The sequence below is a fragment of the Cervus canadensis genome, chromosome 23 (genome assembly GCF_019320065.1).
Source record: "Cervus canadensis isolate Bull #8, Minnesota chromosome 23, ASM1932006v1, whole genome shotgun sequence".
NCBI lineage: Eukaryota > Metazoa > Chordata > Mammalia > Artiodactyla > Cervidae > Cervus > Cervus canadensis.
Genome location: NC_057408.1, coordinates 52,031,142 through 52,049,195, shown reverse-complemented (window position 1 = coordinate 52,049,195; position 18,054 = coordinate 52,031,142). Strand labels below are relative to the sequence as shown.

At 45.0% G+C, this 18,054-nt stretch overlaps 1 non-coding gene across 1 annotated transcript; it reads left to right on the top strand.

Moving 5' to 3' along the window:
• The first annotated feature begins 15,987 nt into the window (after window positions 1-15,987).
• Window positions 15,988-16,094, top strand: LOC122425947. The gene has a single exon (XR_006265089.1). It is a non-coding gene; the product is annotated as a U6 spliceosomal RNA (small nuclear RNA).
• The last annotated feature ends 1,960 nt before the right edge of the window (window positions 16,095-18,054 follow it).

Here is an 18,054-nt window from a genome sequence, read left to right as displayed (position 1 = left end):
TTACGTGCCTCGTCTGGCTCCCGTGGCCGGAACGTTTCTGGGGTTTGGAGCCGCGCTCACTCCAGTCATCCTGCTGACGAGGAAGGTAAAGTTGCCGGATAATGTACTCGCTGCAGGAATCAGCTGCACCGTCGGGAACCTCAGTAACATTCCATTTGTTAACCAGTAGTCTGTTTCCAAGTTCACTTAGAGGTAAAGTCACTGAGAGATACTTTACTGCCCTAATCCTACAGCAGGACTGAAACGAAGATGGTTCGTTTACCAAACAGCCTCCAATAGAATCACTCGGGGTACGAGGGAAAAATTACTCAGTATTGGGGGTCTCATCTCCAACCCGCTGAATCAGCCTTCTAGGTCAGGTCCTGGGAAGCCATCAATTTAAGAGGGTCCTAAGTGACTCTCAGCCCAAAGGTGGGGTCGCAGAGCGAGAACAGGTTAGGTTCTAAGATGAGAGAGTGACGGTACAAACTCCAGATGGTTGAACCGGGGTGGGGGCGCGGGGGCAGGGAGATGCAGAGGGTCCTTGGAGCCTGGCTGCCCGCGGGGCGAGCCGACTGCTGTGCACACACCTACATCTGTCACTAGGGGGCGCTGGAGTTTCCACTGCTGTCCTTCAGGGAGAAAACATCCCAAAAGATGACATGGGCTGTTGAGTTTTCATGCTCAGAGCGACAGGGAGCAGCAGCAGTCTTTTTTCTTTCTTTTTTTTTTTTTAACAGACTTTTAATTTTGAAATAATCTTAGATTTTCAGAAAAGTTGCAAAGATAGTACAGAATTCTCATATACCCTGTGCCCTTCTTCCACTAATGTTAAATAACGATGGCACCTTTGCCAAAACTAAGAAGTTAACAATGGTATCATACTATTGCTTAAAGAACACAATTTAGTCAGGTTTCACCACTTTTCCCATTAATGGCTTTTTTTTTTTTTTTTTCTGATCTAGGATCCAATTTGGTTTACCCGGAGCAACAGTCTTCTGCTTCTACGTTGTTACTGAGTCGCTGTCATGTCTGACCCTGTAGACTGTAGGCAGCCAGGTTCCTCTGTCCTCCACTATCTTCAGGAGTTTGCTCAAATTCCTGTCCATTGAATTAGTGATGCTCTTTAACCATCTCATCCTCTGCACACGCACCACCACCCCCACCACCCCCTTCTCCTTTTCTTTGCTTTTATAGTATCAGAAAATTGCTTTGGTTGTCTGCTTTCCTGTGCTTGTAAGGCATAGTTCGGTCGAGGCAGAAAAGGAAAGAGGACCTCAACAGAAGTAGGTTCCCTTTATTCAGGCAAGGAGGGGCGACAGTTGGCCTAATGACCAATCTGAGCTCCGAGAGGGATCAGGGAGGCTTCATACTTATAGGGAGGTTTGTGGATGCGATAAGGGAAATGTCAATCAGGCGGGATATTTTGAGTAATCTTTTGTTGAGATGACATTTGTAGTTGGGCAGGGGGTGATAAGTCTTCTGGGCGGGTGTAGGGGATGGTAGGTTTCCGGACAAGGGGTTCTAAGTCCCAGATAGATGCAAACGGCCTGGAGCATCAGGGTGGAACTAAAGTTATACTTTGTTTTCTCCAAAGTTAGATGATTCAGCAAGGGACCTTTGAGACTGTTGTTCTCTTTTCTAGGCCCAAAAGACTCCTTCATTCCAGATCCTGAAATCATAAAAAAATGGGGTAAAGGGTGCCGTATCTCTCTGGCTACTTTGTTTTCTCCGAAGTTATATGATTCAGCAAGGGCCCTTTGAGACTGTTGTTCTCTTTTCTAGGCCCGAAAGACTCCTTCATTCCAGACCATGAAATCATAAAAAAAAATTGGGTAAAGGGCGCCGTATCTCTCTGGCTACTTCCTGCTGGATAGGGGCGACCGTTTTGGGTCTGGAATGGAGGATCGCCCTAGGGCCCATGGTCTCTTTTTTCTGAGCTTGAGGTGAGGCTCTCGAGAAGAAGAATGGTCTTGACCTGATCTCGAGAGATGGCCCGAATCCGTTCTTAGAGAAACCTTTGAAAGAGATTGAAGAGACAGAGTCCAAATAAGAGGAATATAATGATAAGTATCGGTGGTCTCAGGAAAGGGAGCAACCAAAGGAGGATGTGTTGGAACAGGTTTTGGGGAGTGTAAAGGTTTTGTAACTCTTCTGCGGCGGTCAATTCTGTCTCTAAGTTCTTTGACTCTGCCCTGGACTGTACCCGTTTCATTAACAAAATAGCAGCAGTCCTCTCCTAGGAAAAGGCAGGTCCCTCCCTTTTCTGCGGTGAGAAGGTCCAGGGCTTGCCTATTTTGTAGGGCCACAGAAGCTAATGAGTTAATTTGTTTTTGGATTGAAATGAAGGACTCCACTACCTGCTCCATGTCCTCATTAAGTTCTTGGGACAACTTGTAGTAGAAATGGGCAGAGGTTGAGATGACTCCAATCCTGGTGTCTAGGGCTGCTGCTATGCCAGTCCCAATCAGGATTGGGGCTATGACAGCTTGTCTTTTCCTGTGGGAAAGTTCCCCTTGGGGGTAGACTATTTGTTCTACCACTTCTTCTTTGAGGAATGTTAGGCCCGGGATCAGGAAGACCAAGATGCAGGGTCCAGGGGGGTCTAAGGGGAGGCATGAATATGCATAGGTCCCATAGAGAATGAAGATTCCCGGACTGGTGCAATTATTTGTGCTGTTCCAGAGAACCCAAGTGGAACAGAAGGAGGGAGCAGAGTTTGTAAGACCAGTGTAGTTGGGACTAGAGTAGTTAATACAGGTTAGGTTTGAAAAGGCTGAGAGTAGGACATTGTCAGAGACTGGCCCAATGAGTTGTGTAGTTTTCTGTTGGGAAGGGGAGGTATAGTTGCCCTGTGACAGCCAGGTTGAGGGTAAGGGAATTGCTATGTGTGGTGAGGGAGACAGTGACATGCATATCCAGCACTGGGATGTGTGTTGTGTGTATTGGAAGAATTGGAAGGAAGAGTTGAGAAGGCGGGTAAGGTGTTGGTTGCCAGAGGGAGGTTTTAGGAGAGGCCGTAATTGGGAAAGGCGGTCAAGGCATTTGTAAGGCTCAGGGGTCACCTGTAACCGGGAAATTATGTTCTTTATGACTTGTTCTTGTTTCTTTTCCCTATTTTGATCTAGTACCCCACCCCCGTCTGAGTACCCCCAGTGGGTAATCAGATAAAAACATATGTTTTTTCCATTTGGCTTATGGCAGGTACTCACAAAACTTCCTCTCTTTTGTACTTTTACAATGGGTAGGGATTTGGACTTCCTGCCCCCGAGGGTGCATGGTTTTGGAGCTGTATCATAACATGAGGAATGTACATAGGAATAAATTTCTGAGCAGGGGCAGGGAGTAGCCAGGAGGCTGGGGAGTGCAGCAAGGATAAGGAGCAGAGGAGTCATGGGGCTGTTGGGCAGTACAGAGGAAATAGCACCCTATGAGTAGAACACAGCTAGCAACGTAGGCGATACCCACGGAAAGACGAAGGATAGGTGGCCAGTCTTGAGGGGAGACAGTTCCTAGGCCTATTGCAAGGATTAAGATTAGGAGTGCAGTTATAGTTAGAAAGACAGGGAGAGGCCAGTCAGGGCAAGGGGCAGAAGGCCCCAAGTTGGTGGTGGTTTGAATCTGAGGAGGAACAGTGCTCATTAGGATGTAGAATGATGTAGAGAATGAGAGTAAAGAAATCGATTTTGTCTGGAGTCAGGTTGTAGAAGCTTCCCTGGAGCCACAGTTGAGATACCAGTGTAGTCAGGTCTTTGAAGAAGGTTCCTGTTGGGGCGCTGGTCCAGAGGTCTTGCAGTAGTTGGGTCAGGAACACTTGTAGGTTGAAGAGAGTCCAGGTCATTCAGTGTCTTCTCGGATGGTTGACAGGGGTTGTTGCTGGGTGAATTTTAAGGAGGTGGGTCCTGTGAGGGAGACCTGATAGGTGTCATTTAAGGAGGGCAGCGCAGGATTGGAGGTGACCCGTTTTAGGCGAGAGGGAGGTGGGTCCTGTGAGGGAGACCTGATAGGTGTCATTTAAGGAGGGCAGCGCAGGATTGGAGGTGACCCGTTTTAGGCGAGAGAGGTGTACCCAGGAGGTGATCTTCTCAAGTTTAGCTGCAGTTGGGGTAAGGAGGATGACTTTGAATGGTCCCTGCCACTTTGGGGTTAGGTCACCCTGGGGACTATCAGACAGATAGACCATGTCCCCAGTTTGTAAAGGGGGCAGGGAGGCTTGGGGGTCAGGGGCAGGCAAATTGTGGTTGACGTTATTTCCAGAGGGCATTGCGGAGTTGCGCCAGCAGAGGGGAGTGTAGGAAGCTTGATATGGGAGGAGGTTTAGCAGGGAGTCCAGGAGGGAGCATGGGCCTTCCATACATCACTTCAAAGGGACTCAGCCCCAGGGGCTTTCTGGGCAAAGCCCGTATTCTGAGAACAATTGGCAAAAGTTTAGTCCAGTCCAGATGTATCTTGAGGGTTAGTTTGGTAAGGGTTTCTTTGATTATTCTATTCATCCTTTCTACCTTTCCTGAGGACTGGGGATGGTATGGAATGTGAAATTTCCAGGGTATCTGTAAGAACTGGACAAGTTGTTGGGTGACCTTGGATGTAAATTCTGGGCCATTATCAGACTGTAGGGATGAAGGCAGCCCAAACCTGGGGATAATTTCTGTGAGGAGGATTTGGGCCACGGTGTGGGCTCTTTTGTTTGTAGTGGGAAATGCTTCTACCCATCGCGAAAAGGTGTCCACAAGGACTAGAAGGTATCTGACTCTCCGGACCTGGGGCATATGAGTAAAATCTATCTGCCAATCCTGTGCTGGGAGGCTGCCTCGCATTTGATGGGTTGGAAAGGATGTCGGTTTAAGGTTGGAATTGGGGTTAGTACGTTGACATGTTTGACAGGAGCGGGTAAGGTTATCTAAATATTGTTTGTCAGCATTGGATATGGGGAAGTGGTTACGGAGGAACTGTTGGAGTGTCTTGGATGAGGGATGAAAAAGTGAGTATAGATAAAAGAGGATTTCTCTGGTGGTGGGAGGGTCTGGTGGAGTCAAAGATAAGATGACAGGGGACTGGAGGGAAGGTTGGGACAGTGCTATCTCCTTTGCCTTCTGGTCTGCAGCATTGTTGTAGGCTGATATGAGACTTCCCTTTTGATGTCCCCTACAGTGGAGGATGGCGGCTTTGTTTGGTAAGAGTGCTGCCTCTAGAAGTTTGTGGACCAGGTCTGAATTAATAATGGGGGATCCCTTTTGGGTTAGGAAACCTCTTTCTCTCCATATTAGGACGTTTGAGTGAAGTATGTTATAGGCATATTTGGAATCTGTGTGAAAACCCTTAGATTTTTAGCTAGAGTTAAAGCTCTGGTGAGAGCTATCAGTTCTGCCTGTTGAGAGGTGGTGTGAGGTGGCAGCGATGAAGCTTCAATTGTCTGGGTTCCCTGATTGTGACAAAGGTGTCCCTGGATGATGGCATATCCTGCTGCAAAGGGTGGGGATTTTTGAGAGCTGCCATCAACCAACCAGTGTGGGGTGTCTGGGTCTAGGATGGGCTGATCTGTTACATGTTGGAAGGGGTTTTGGGTAAGATCTACTGTTAGGCTGCAGCTATGTAAGAGGGAGTCTGTTGTAGAGGACATGGGTAATAAGCTGGCGGGGTTAAGGGGAGAGCAGGGGGAGAATGAGAGCTGAGGGTTGAGAAGAAAGGCATGTAGGTCCTATACCCTGGAAGGGGGAAGGGAGAGGAAAGCCTGGTGTGATAGCAAGTCTCGGAAGGTGTGTGGAGAACAGACTGTTAAAGGGGCATGTCTAGAGAGTTTATTTGCTTCGCGTACGAGGGCTGCGATAGCAGCCATGGCCTGTATGCACGGAGGCCACCCCTTGGTCACCATGTCTAACTGTTTTGATAGATAGGCTATGGGAGCCCAGGTGTCTCCAGCCTGCTGACATAGAAGCCCCAGGGCCTGTCCTTGGTTGGAATGTACAAAGAGAAAGAATGGTCTGGTGTGATCTGGCAGATGGAGAGTTGGCACTCGGAGGAGGCTCTGGGTGAACTGGCGAAGAGGATTGGCCAGTGAGGAAGGATTAAAGAGGGGCTCATCCAGACATCCTTTAGTTGCTTCATAGAGCAGCTTTGCAATGAGGGAGAAGTTGGGGATCCAGATACGGAAAAAATTTAGGAGGCCGAGGATAGACAGGAGTTCCCTTTTTGTTTTTAGAAGTGGATGGTTAATTAAGGCCTGGATTCTATCTGGGGGAATAGTTCTTTGTTGATGGGATATGGAAAGCCCCAAGTAGGTGACTTTTGTCTGGACTATTTGGGCCTTAGATTGGGATACCCGATAACCACAGGATCCCAGGGCCCCAAGGAGTTTGGCAGTATGTTGAAGGCAGAGTTTTCTGGTTGGGCTACAAAGGAGGAGGTCATCTATGTATTGGAGGAGATGACTCGGGGCTAGGTCGAGTGTCTGTAGGTCCTTTTGTAAAGCCTGTCCAAAAAAGTGGGGACTGTCTCTGAACCCCTGGGGGAGAACTGTCCATATTAGCCTTTGGGACACATGAGTCTCAGGCTTTTGCCAGGTGAAGGAGAAAAGGGGTTGGGAGAGGGGGTGGAGGGGGATGGTGAAAAAAGCATCTTTGAGATCTAGTACTGTGAAGTGGGTTGCAGTCAGGGGTATGGTAGACAGAAGGGTGTAAGGGTTAGGGACTACTGGGAATGTCGGCATAATAGCCTCATTGATTTTTCTCAGGTCCTGGACCAGTCTCCAAGAATTTGGTCCCTTCTTTACTGCCAGAATAGGGGTGTTGTGTGGTGAATGGGTAGGAATTAGGTATAGTCTTGAAGAAGACGGTGTATAATAGGCTTAAGTCCCTTGTGTGGGCCTCTGGGGTGAGAGAGTACTGTTGTTGGGTGATTATAGTCGAGGGATCTTTTAGGATAATGTGGACTGGGGGATGATGTTTGGCTATGGATGGGTGATCAGTGTCCCAGACTTGGGGGTTTAAGGTGGGTAGATCCAAGGGAAGGTCAGGGGAGAGGGATAGGGACTGTCTCGGTGTCATCTGCATGCAGAATATAGAGACTGTATCGAGGTGGGGTATGGTAATAAAGACCCCCAATTTGGATAACAAATCTCTCCCTAGGAGTGCCATCGGGCACTGAGGCATTATGAGGAATTAGTGTATAAGGGTCGCTTTTCCAAATTGACAGAGTAATGGAGGACTGATTTTTGGCCTTAGGGGAACTCCAGAGACCCCCTTGATTGTGAGTTCTGAGTCTTGAGTTGGGCCAGAGTAGGAAGTTAAGAAAGAGAAAGTGGCTCCAGTGTCTACTATAAAAGAGATCTTTTTTCCAGCCACTACCCTGTCTACCCTAAGTTCTGAGCTCGTGTTTAGGACACGGGCTGGGGGGCTGGAACCTGGGCCCCGTTATTGGAACAACTCTCGTAGAGTTGGGCTGGGGTTTTGAGGAGAAGTAGGGATCTCCCCAGATGCGCCAGGGTGTCCCTGTGGACATTCCACTCTCCAGGTCTGGGAGGTGGGGACCTCCCCAGGGGCGCCAGGGCGTCCCTGGGGACAGTCCATCTTCCAGTGTCCCCACTGGCCACAGGTTGGGCATGCTTTTGTGGGGAGCCTGGGTTTGGACATGCCTTTGCCCATTGTCCTGACTGGTTGCATTGGAAGCAGGGTCTGGGGGGAGTCTCAAGCCCCGTTCTGGGATGACTTTGACCAGGCTGATCTCTTTCCTTAATTGCTGCTGCCAAAGAGGCATATTTAGCTTTTCTCTCACATTCTTTTTCTCTCTTAGCCTCCTCCTCTCTATTATTGAACACCTTAAAGGCTACTTCTAGAAGGTCTCTTTGGGGGGGTCTCAGGGCCCTTTTCTAGTTGTCGAAGCTTGCGTCTGATGTCAGGGGCAGATTGGCTGATGAATTGAACGTGAAGGTAGAGTAACCCAGCAGGGGTAGTGACATCTAGGTTGGTGTACTTCTGGACTGCCTCTGTGAGGCGTGCCAAGAATAAGGCTGGATTTTTGTCTGCCCCTTGGGTGATTTCCCTGACTTTATCATAATTGACATGGATATGAGTATTTTTCTGCATTCCTTCCAGAATGCAGGTGATCATATGATTGAGTCTCCTGATACCTGGGTCACCGGGCTGATAAGTCCAGTGGGGATCTAACTGAGGCACCGCCTCATCAGCAACTGGGCTGTCCTGGTCTTGGTTATGTAAATCATGGGCTTTTGCCACTTGCCAGATACGGTCTTTTTCATCTGGAGTGAGAGTGGCATTTATGATATAATATACGTCACTCCATGTCAGGTTATAGGCCTGGGAGAGTTTTAGGAATTCTTTTCTGTATCTGGTAGTATTTTCAGAAAATGATCCCAACTTTTCTTCTATCTGGCTCATATCTGACAATGAAAATGGCACATGGACTCGGGTGGGGCCCTCTGGTCCTGCCACCTCTCTCAGGGGAAACAAGTGTTGGGTACCTGACTGTGTGTGTCAGGGGGAGGGAGGAAGGAAGTGGGGAGGGGGAGTCGGGGAGATGGGGTAATGGGGCCGAGTGGGAGTCAGGAGAGGTTTCGGGGCCAGGTGGTGAGTTGGATGAAGGGGAAGGAGAGGGTTGGCGGGGTGGCGGGTAGGGAGGGGGCTCATCCGCGGGGTCAAACTCTGGGGGTGCGAAAGGTTGCGGTCTGCGGTTAGTTGAGGAAGAAGAGCCCTTTTGCTTGGGAGGCAAAGTGCATAGAAGGACCTCGTGGGTGGAGCAGGCCTGGCATAGGCAGGGCATGCTCCGAAGGGCCCAAAAGGCTTGGGCATAGGGGATCTCTGACCACTTGCCATTCCGTTTAAGGAAGTCAGTGAGATTTTGGAGAATGTTAAAGTCAAATGTGCCGACTTCAGGCCAGCGGTCTTGATTGTCTAATTGATATTGAGGCCAAATCTGTGTACAGAGTTTTTTAGGCAGTTAGCTTTGAGTTCAGTGAGTGAGAGTGGTTTGAGATTTTTGAGAACACAGGCCAGAGGGAAATCTTTGGGGACAGATTGGCCAGACCCCATAACTCAAGTCGTCACCCATAGTCGCAATAGGAGTTATGAGAAGAGAGCTCTGTGTCGAGGTGGAGCGTACCCCACCGTCGCCTACAGAGTGGCCCTGGGCCGGGGGTCCCTGGGACCCGGAGAGGACTGAGTTCTAGGGCGCCTCTAGAACTCCGTCCAGATCGGATCTTACCTTAATCTAGGGGCCGGCTTGAGTAGAGTGTTGCATGTAGAGCCGTCGAATGGCAAGAGGTCCCTATTCTGGAGGTCGTCAGAGAGAGAAAAGGGGGTAAAGCCGAGGCCTGGTGGTACGCAAAGCATCAATAAAGCCTTAGCACAAGGCTTGCACCGCTCTCGAAGGCAAGAACTTAAGAGCCCTGGTAGAGAAGTGAGCTCGGAGGATGTTCTGGCTCCCAGACTCTGGGGAGAAGGGGAAAATAATGAGAGGGAGGGAGATTGAGAGTGTGAGACGAGTGCCTCGCCCCCTCCCGGGTTTCGGCACCAAGAATGTAAGTAGTTCGGGCGAGGCAGAAAAGGAAAGAGGACCTCAACAGAAGTAGGTTACCTTTATTCAGGCAAGGAGGGGCGACAGTTGGCCTAATGACCAGGCTGAGCTCCGAGAGGGATCAGGGAGGCTTCATACTTATAGGGAGGTTTGTGGAAGCAATAAGGGAAACGTCAATCAGGTGGGATATTTTGAATATTCTTTTGTTGAGATGACATTTGTAGTTGGGCAGGGGGTGATAAGTCTTCTGGGCGGGTGTAGGGGATGGTAGGTTTCCGGACAGGGGGTTCTAAGTCCCAGATAGATGCAAACGGCCTGGAGCATCAGGGTGGAACTAAAGTTATACTTTGTTTTCTCCAAAGTTAGATGATTCAGCAAGGGACCTTTGAGACTGTTGTTCTCTTTTCTAGGCCCAAAAGACTTCTTCAGTACTGGGGAAAATACAACAGGTATTAAAGAGCAACTGCAATGCCAAGCACCGAGGTGAGTGCTGTGGTTTATGTGGTTTTTGAAACAAACATCTCACACGCTAGTAAAGTACTGCTCAAAATTCTCCAAGCCAGGCTTCAGCAATATGTGAACTAAGGACTTCCAGATGTTCAAGCTGGTTTTAGAAAAGGCAGAGGAACCAGAGATCAAATTGCCAGTATCCGCTCGATCATCGCAAAAGCAAGAGAGTTCCAGAAAAACATCTATTTCTGCTTTATTGCCTATGCCAAAGCCTTCGACTGTGTGGATCACAATAAACTGTGGAAAATTCTGAAAGAGATGGGAATACCAGACCACCTGACCTGCCTCTTGAGAAACCTGTATGCAGGTCAGGAAGCAACAGTTAGAACTGGACATGGAACAACAGACTGGTTCAAAAATAGGAAAAGGAGCACATCAAGGCTGTATATTGTCACCATGCTTATTTAACTTATATGCAAAGTACATCATGAGAAACGCTGGGCTGGAAGAAGCACAAGCTGGAATCAAGATTGCCGGGAGAAATATCAATAACCTCAGATATGCAGATGACACCACCCTTATGGCAGAAAGTGAAGAAGAACTAAAAAGCCTCTTGATGAAAGTGAAAGAGGAGAGTGAAAAAGTTGGCTTAAAGCTCAACATTCAGAAAACTAAGATCATGGCATCCAATCCCATCACTTCGTGGCAAATAGGTGGGGAAACAATGGAAACAGTGGCTGACTTTATTTTCTGGGTCTCCAAAATCACTGCAGATGGTGATTGCAGCCATGAAATTAAAAGATGCTTACTCCTTGGAAAGAAAGTTATGACCAACCTAGACAGCATATTAAAAAGCAGAGACATTACTTTGTCAACAAAGGCCCATCTAGTCAATGCTATGGTTTTTCCAGTAGTCATGTATGGATGTGAGAGTTGGACTATAAAGAAAGCTGAGTGCCGAAGAATTGATGATTTGAACTATGGTGTTGGAGAAGACTCTTGAGAGTCCCTTGGACTGCAAGGAGATCCAACCAGTCCATTCTAAATGAGATCAGTCCTGGGTGTTCATTGGAAGGACTGATGTTGAAGCTGCAACTCCAATACTTTGGCCACCTGATGCAAAGAGCTGACTCATTTGAAAAGACCCTGATACTGGGAAAGATTGAGGGCAGGAGGAGAAGGGGACCACAGAGGATGAGATGGTTGGATGGCATCACTGACTCAATGGACATGAGTTTGAGTAAACTCCAGGAGTTATTGATGGACAGGGAGCCCTGGCATGCTGCGGTTCATGTGAACACAAAGAGTCGGACACAACAGAGTGACTGAACTAAACTGAACTGAGTAACCCCAAGAGCAAGTCATTCAGCTGATTTGAGGTTCAGTGTTCTGATTAGTAAAACAGAGGTTAACATCTGTCCTGCTTATTTTGTGGAGTTTTCTGATTAAATGAGTTAGTTTATATGAAAGTTTTTATTAAGTATACAACAATGGCTTTCAAATTTTTGACCACAGCTTGCAGTAAGAAATTTGAATCATTAAGCAATACTGCTTGACTATCTGTGATATTTTGTAAGATTTCTATTCTTTTCAATTTTATGCCATTTAACTGTTTTAAATGTTCCTTAAGACCCAGTACATGTAAATTTACCATCCACTAATGTGAAGGATCTCAACCAGGGGTGACTGTACCCCAAGAGAACACTTGGCAAGGTATGGAGACATTTCATAACCAGGAAGCTGTAACTGGCATCTAGTGGGGAGAGGCCAGGGATGCTGCTAAACACCCCACAATGCACAGGACAGCTCCCACAAGAAAACATTATTCTGCCAAAAATGTCAGTAGTGCCAAGGCTGAGGAAACCCATGCACTAATATTAGGAACTCAGAGTACATGGTATGCAGTTATTTGGGGATACTGTAATTACACCAAAAGGACACTACTGCTCCTGCTTGAAGATAAGGCTCCATTTCCCCCCCTAAGAAAAGATCCAAAGGGAGAAAGAAAAGGAACACACAGTTACTATATACCTACTATATATTAGGAATTCTACATAAGCATTTTTATCATTTAATTCTTAACAACAACCCTGTGTGGGAAAATAAGGAAAGTTGCTCAGTTGTGTCTGAATATTCAGGACCCCATGGACTATGGCCCCTCAGGCTTGCCATGGAATTATCCAGGCAAGAATACTGGAGTGGGTTGCCATGCCCTTCTTTAGGGGATCTTCCTGACCCAGGCATCGAACCCCAGTCTCCTGCATTGCAGGCAGATTCTTTACCATCTGAGACACCAGAGAAGCCCTGTGAAGTAAGTATTATCACCTCCATTTCACATATTAGTAAACCAAGGCTTAAATACTTAAATGATTTTTACATGTTATCAAAAGGCAATAAATTAACCTAGATTATAACTCATGTCTCTACCAGGGGTATGATAGAAGGAAGGACAGGAGGCCAGTATTTCTTATTCATCAATCCCTAACTCGTAATAAAGTGCCTAATTATCCATCACATCATGTCCTGTATTAGTCATTCAGTTGTGTCTGACTCTTTGCGACCCCACAAACTGTAGCCCGCCAGACTCCTCTGTCCATGGGATTCTCCAGGCAAGAATACTGGAGTGGGTTGCCATTTCCTTCTCCAGGGGATCTTCCCAATCTAGGGATCACACCTGGGTCTCCCACATTGCAGGCAGATTCTTTACTATCTGAGCCACAAGGTAAGCCCAAATTATCCATGGGTGCCAATAAATATTTGATAACTGATTACTTGTTCAATTGCACTTAGCTAGTAAGTGTCCCAGCAGAAGGAAGTGACAAGCCACTCCAGTAGTCTTGCCTTGGAAATCCCATGGACAGAGGAGCCTGGCAGGCTACAGTCCATGGGGTCACAAGAGTCAGACACAACTTAGTGACTAAACCACTACCACTAGTAAGTATCCTGACCCAAAGCCCACATTTTATTTTACGATACTGTTCTCTCTTCTTTGGTTCAAGGAGGGAAACTCCATACCCAAACAACCAAGAAGCATAGCTGAATTGACCCATGGTGTTTACAACCTAAATCAATTTCCTAATGATCACTTGCAATTTATGTTGCATATACGAAACATTTGAATGTTAAGAGGCATGGCTTATGTTCTGGTTTAACCTACTTAAGTGAAATTCAGATTCTTTGTCCATGAAATAGAATGTAACAATTGGCATTAATTTAGGAAAACAGTAGGAGGAGCTCCTTTCTTTTAAATGAAGTAAAGGTGTTTAATCTGTATTAACTTTAAAGTTAATAACCTTAAAGCACCAAAACTACAAGTAGTATATCAAAAGATCATAGAAAATTCTACATAAATAATTGCTTTTTATTTTTTAAAGGAAATCACAATTATTTCTAAATTCAGGAATGACATAAAAGAAATAACGTAAAGTTGAACTAAGAATATTTGAGGAAAGGTATGACTTCCATACTACTAAATATGAAAAAATAAGATAGATAAATGCTTAGAAAAATTAAAATACTAAACAAGATGTAAAAGGATATGAATAAGCCAAACCAAAGTAAAAAATAAGGATTACCTAGAAAATAAGCTACCTGGCTCTGGTAATTAATTGAAGAAATGTTGCTCCAACTGTTAAAGATTCCTCATACTGTAAACTATTTTGAAATACATAGCCTAACGAAGTTAATTCTAATAATAGTTTGTAAATGAACATAATGACCAGATTACATTTTCTTAATTAATATTATGAGGCAAATTTTAAAAAATACCCCCAAATAAAACTAATACCTAAGACAAAACTTATGGTTTAGACTTAGTTCAATTAATTCTTTAGTTCCTATGACTGGAAAAGAGCATAGTAATGGTATCCATTTTATTCAACCATTGTATGGATTAGGTGAAATAATCCATGTAAATTTTTTAGTGAGAAATAAACTGTGGTTGGTTAGGGCACTGAAATTTGGAGTTTGTCCAGCAGTTAACCTAACGTGACTAATTAAGTACCAATGTTTTGTTTACCTGCCTGGAGCAAACAAGCTGAATTGCTACACTTTAACTAATGACCACAGACCTCAAGTGGGCCCTTGATGCTATCTAGAAACAAATGACATTTGTCTAACATTTGTTTATTTCTTTCATACTCCTAATCTCTTCGACGTCAGTTTTATAACTTCTGTCTTCTCACACCTTTCCCTCCGCCCCCACCCAGCATCCTTGCTCTCAGTCCATGACATTATTTCTGAGTCACTGAGAAAAAAAAATGACTATTACAGGCTCCCACAGCAACCACATTTGCCCACCAGCCAGCATCTCTCCTTATATGTTATCTTCTCCCTCCTCTTCTATTAAATGGAGAGATACCCTCATTGCTCCTAGGGCTTTCCAGGTGGCTCAGTGGTAAAGAATCTGCCTGCCAATGCAGGAACCACAGGAGATGAGGGTTTAATCCTTGGGTCAGGAAGATCCTCTGGAGTAGGAAACTGTAGTCCACTTTGGTATTCTTGCCTGGAAAATCACATGAACAGAAGAGCCTGGCGGGTTACAGTCCGTGGGGTGGTAAAGAGTTGGACACGACTGAGTGTCTGAGCATACAAGCACATTCCTTGCTCCAAGGAGCATTTTGGTGCAAGGTAACCTCTCTCACAAGGGCTTCTCTTATGGCTCAGCTGGTAAAGAATCCACCTGCAATGCAGGAGACCTGGGTTCAACCCTGGGTTGGGAAGATCCCCTAGAGAAGGGAAAGGCTGTCCACTCCCGTATTCTGGCCTGGAGAATTCCATGGACTCTATAGTCCATGGGGTCTCAAAGAGTCGGACATGACTGAGTGACTTTCACTCAACCTCTCTCAAGCCTGGAATTCTGCAATAGACTTTTAACTGGTCTCCTTACTTCCAGTCTGAGCAGATCCATCACCCCCAAGGTTTCCACAGGCCCATTTGTGATCCATCCTTCATAACCCCTCCCACTTCTCCCTTCCCCCACAATCAGACAACCACAAATCTGCTTTCTGTGACTTTAGTTTGCACAAATATAAGCTTTTGACTGGTGAAAGTATTACTGATTGTAAGTTTGGTGATTCCACTTTTATGAAAGTCAAAAAATAATGAAGTAAAGCAAAGAAAGAATTGAAATGGAAGCATTCTGTGACAAATATGAGAAAAACTTACTATCCAGAATACTTTTAAGATTAATAAAAAGGATTTTATTTTGGCTTATATGATAATAAGGAACAGAGATATGTTCCAGTTAGCTTTAGAAAAAAGGTACATTTATACCCCAAAAAAGGGATATAATGAACTGGATCTAAGCTGGACGGTTAGTGAAAACAGGTAACCTGAAGGATTGACTCTTGTTTTTCTCTCATGGGCCAAATGATTGTTCCCTGAGTGACCTGTTGCTTTAAGAGCATCTCCTGTGTTTTCTCTTTACCAATTGCCTTTCTCTGCTAATTTTAGTTTCTGTTCCCTCATAATTTCAGCTTGTCATGGCTTCTGACTCCAGGTATACCCATGGCATCTTTTGGTTCAGCCATTTTTGACTTTTGCTCCTTCTAGTAAGTGTGTTGATGCTCAGTATTTCCAAAGTCAAATTTACAAGCTAGGAATGTGATTGGCCTGACTCACCTTTGGGCCTAGATCATGTAGTGTAGTAAGTTGCTGGCCAGGATATACATCAGTTACCTTTGGGTCTGAACTGACCCATCACTTGTTGTCATACAGCAGGAATCACATGGTGCAAAATATCAACAGGTGTAGAGAACAGGGCAGGCATTAGGTGGTTTCCTGTCCAATAAAGAGGGCTTCCCTGGTGGCTTAAGTGGTAAAGAATCTACCTGTAATTCGGGAGACCTGGATTTGATCCCTGTGTCAGGAAGATCCCTTGGAGAAGGACATGGCAACCCTCTCCAGTATTCTTTCCTGGGAAATCCCATGGACAGAAGAGCCTGATGGGCTCCAGTCCATGGGGTGACAAAGAATCAGACATGACTGAGCGACTAATACTTTGACTTTTTGTTCACTAAAGGGAATGGAGTGCTGGCTTCGGCAGCACATATACTAAAACTGGAACTATACAGAGAAGATTAGCATGGCCCCTGCGCAAGGATGACATGCAAATTCGTGAAGCGTTCCATATTTTTACTCAGCCATTAAAAAGAATTCATTTGAATCAGTTCTAATGAGATGGATGAAACTGGAGCCCATTATACAGAGTGAAGTAAGCCAGAAAGATACAGTATACTAACCAATACAGTATACTAACCAATACAGTTACAGACCAATACAGTATACTAACACATATATATGGAATTTATACTATATATATATATGGAGATATATATATATATGGAATTTAGAAAGATGGTAACGATAACCCTATATGCAAAACAGAAAAAGAGACACAGATGTACAGAACAGACTTTTGGACTCTGTGGGAGAAGGCGAGGGTGGGATGTTTCGAGAAAACAGCATCGAAACATGTATATTATCTAGGGTGAAACAGATCACCAGCCCAGGTTGGATGCATGAGACAAGTGCTCGGGCCTGGTGCACTGGGAAGACCCAGAGGGATCGGGCGGAGAGGGAGGGGGGATTGGGATGGGGAATACATGTAAATCCATGGCTGATTCATGTCAATGTATGAAAAAAACCACTACAATATTGTGAAGTAATTAGCCTCCAACTAATAAAAATAAATGGAAAAAAAAAACAAAGAGAATGGACAATTAAAGCCAGATGGAGCTGTGTTCAAATCCCAGTTCTATTTGCTATCTATGTGACCTCGGGTAGCTTTTGTAATGTTATCCTCTGGACCTTAGTTTTCTCATTTATAACTTGGGGATGATAACTGCTTTGTAGGATTTTTGTAAGAAATAATATGTGTAAAGAACAACATAGTATCTAACACACCATAGATCTTTTTGTTAATGGTAGCTATTTTATCTTATTTAAAATTATCATTTATTTTATTATTATTTAACAGATTAATAATGACCTCAAGAAAAATAATATACCTCTTTGATTTGGCAAATATCAAAAGAGAGCTTACACAAGGGGAAAACCAAATAGTTAGCTAACATTGAAGGAAATGCTCTGCTCACTGTGAATTTTAAAAATGCTTTTAAAAATAGCTATAAGAGGGACTTCCTTGGTGGTCCAGTACTTAAAACTCCAAGCTCCCAATGCAGAGGGCCTGAGTTTGATCCCTGGTCAGTGAACTAGATCCCACGTGCCACAACTCAGAGCCTGCATGTCGCAACTAAGACCTGGCACAACCAAATAATAAATATAAAAAATAGCTCTGAGATATATTTAACATCTGTTAAACTTGCTAAAATAAAATTATATATTCCAATATTGTTGGAGCAATGAAGGAAGAGTACATTTATATTTGGTAGGTGGTCGTATTTGGTATGTACATGCATGCTTATTCAGTGTTTCTCTTTGCTACCCTAGACTGTAGCCCACCAGGCTTTTCTGTCCATGGGATTCTCCAGGCAAGAATATTGGAGTGGGTTGCCATGCCCTCTTCTAGGGGATCTACCTGACTCAGGGATCGAACGCGAATCTACTGTGTCTCCTGCATTGCGAGTGGATATTTTTTACCGCTAGGCCACCAGGGAAGCCCGGGTGGCATTATATAGATTAGCCTAATTATTCCAAGTAACACTCTCACAAAACATACCCTTCAATTTATAGTCCCTTTTTGGGGAAATATCAATACTTCCCAAAGAAGTCATTGAAAGGAAAACTTTGTGCAAAATGTTTATAGCTCTCTTTTTAATTCAGAGTCTTTCATTATTTTAGAACTGAAAGAGACCTAGGAGATTATTTTTCCTCTAGGGCTGCATATTAGAATCATTTAGGAGCTTTAAAAAATACTCATTTTCCCATGCCCAGAGATGAAGAGTTAATTGTCCTGGAATATGGGTTGAGCCTGAGTGTGGCTTAAAAGCTCCTCAGGTGATTCTAACATGTAGCAAGGATGGAGAACCACTCTTCCAGTCAACTCCATTAGGGGAACTATGACAGAACAGAGCCAGGGGTTGGTTAAAAGGCCATCTCTGAAGGGAACACATATATAGATGTGGTAGAAGACCT